Raw genomic sequence first — 2287 nt, 5'->3', positions numbered from 1 at the left:
AACTATGAATTCTGCTGTCTACCAAGAGATCCTGAAGGAGAATGTCTGACCATCTGTTTGTGTACTCAAGCTGAAACGGCTTCTGTAGCAGGACAAGGATCCTAAACACACCAGCAAGTCCACCACCGAATGGCTGAAGAAAAACAAAATGAAGACTTTGGAGTGGCCTAGCCAAAGTCCTGACCTGAATCCTATTGAGATGTTGTGGTATGACCTTAAAAAGACTGTTCATGCTCGAAAACCCTCTAATGTAACTGAATTAGGACAATTCTGCAAAGATGAGTGGGCCAAAATTCCTCCAGGACGCTGTAAAAGCCTCATTGCATGTTATCGCAAACGCTTGGTAGCAGTTGTTGCTGCTAAGGGTGACCCAACCAGTTATTAGGTTTAGGGGGCAATTACTTTTTCACACAGGGCCATGAAGGTTTGGATTTTTTTTCACCTTTAATAATAAACACCTTCATTTACAAATTGCATTTTGTATTTACTTGTGTTGTCCTTGACTATTGTTTAAATTAGTTTGATGCTCCGAAACCCTTAAGTGTGACAAACATGCAAAGGAACAGGAAATGAGGAAGGGGGCAAACACTTTTTCACACCACTGTAGAGGAGGTCATGGAGTTAATACAGAGCGTCAGAACATGCCTCCTTTCTGCCCTCTCTTCTTCATCATCCTCCCATGTCTGCTTACCCAAACATCCCTCCAGGCTGCCATTAAGCGCCAGATAAGCAACTGCAACACACAAACAAGGAAACATAAGCAATCATTTCACACAGAGATAAGGGAAAGAAACTCAGCCTTCAAAATTTCTTATCATCTGAACACAAACATACACACACGAAAGACACCAAGTCCTACATGCAACAAGGTCTGACCCTCCCACAAACGTACCTAATTATTCCATGATAAAAGTCTCCAAACTATTTTAAACCTGTTGACGGAGGGGTCTGCTCATCATCGGTAAACACACCTCTGTGGCTAAGCTGAAGGCCGCTCAGTATTTATAAGTCTGTAAGAAACACCCTTCCAAATTATAACGTGCCAGCTCTCACGCTCACACACACAGGAAACGTAATCATGGCAAGACTCTGTGAAAACACTAAAGAAACACTGTGGTCTTGAGCTGTTACTAAAAGTGTAGCATGTGGCTTTTTTGCTTGAAGACACTGAGTAGATATGCCGCGTCTAAAGCTCGAAAGATGCCGTCTCCTGAGAGGAACATCGGGCTACCTGCATGATGGGGAGAGGCGCTTTAAGACCTTTTGGAAATAATACAAAAACCAACAAAAATCATTCTAATCTGTTAGAACGTGTTCCAACAAACTATTGGTGAGCAATGTTAAAAGAGAAACTGACTCATTGAATAGGTAGTACTTAAATAAAAGCAGTCTTTACTTCCACAAGTTTAATAAATCTACTTTCACAACCTGATGGGAGATCACGAGCAAAAAACATTAAAGGGAAACGTAAACTTTGAAGGAAAAAAAGGGCTAACGTTCATGGACAAATTCACTTTCCCCACTACAATGGCCGAGGAAAAGAAAGACACTTATGGCGATTCCCATTACATGGTACCTGCTCGACCGCGGTGCCTCGTCCTCCTTTTTCCATCACAGATTAGTACCGCCTCATGCGTCATAGCAGGAAACTCCCTTGACCTAGCGCCACACACACAGAACATTGAAGGTGTGTTGTTGTTTTTATATTCTTGGCAGATTGCCACAGCCAGAAGACAAATTTGTTTTAAAAGAAGCTGGAGGCAGCAAAAAAGAAAAACAAACACTTAAAGATGTTTTCTCCTGGAAAAGATGGAGACAAGGTTTGTAACTGGAGAACAGGAATGGAGAGATATAGATTATAGAGCTGTGTAGATTGAATCATTATCACTATTATTACTTATTATTATTACCCCCGTCTGTCGCTACAAGCAATGATGGTGGTGATTAGTGACGATTCTCTCCGACCAATCAGTAGCCTGCAGGTTTTCACGTTACCTTTTGGTATTGCCTCATGTTGCTTGGTAATAGATAAAGTTCCTGTTAGAAGGTAATAGGGACTTTTTTTCGTAATGGAAAACCAAAAAAAGGCGAGTAGAGCTGTGGCGAGTCGAGGAGGTATCATGAAGTGGAAAAAAAAACACCATCAATGGAGTAATTTTCATTTCAAATGGGATACCAACTTTTAAACATCTGTTGAATGTTACAAAATGTTGTAGTATTCATCCTCATTTGTTAATTAATGTACACACTTATGATGAGACAGGTCCATTGAAATACTGTCACATGA

The sequence above is a fragment of the Etheostoma cragini genome, chromosome 22 (genome assembly GCF_013103735.1).
Source record: "Etheostoma cragini isolate CJK2018 chromosome 22, CSU_Ecrag_1.0, whole genome shotgun sequence".
In the NCBI taxonomy this organism is placed as follows: domain Eukaryota; kingdom Metazoa; phylum Chordata; class Actinopteri; order Perciformes; family Percidae; genus Etheostoma; species Etheostoma cragini.
This window is presented reverse-complemented; position numbering follows the sequence as displayed.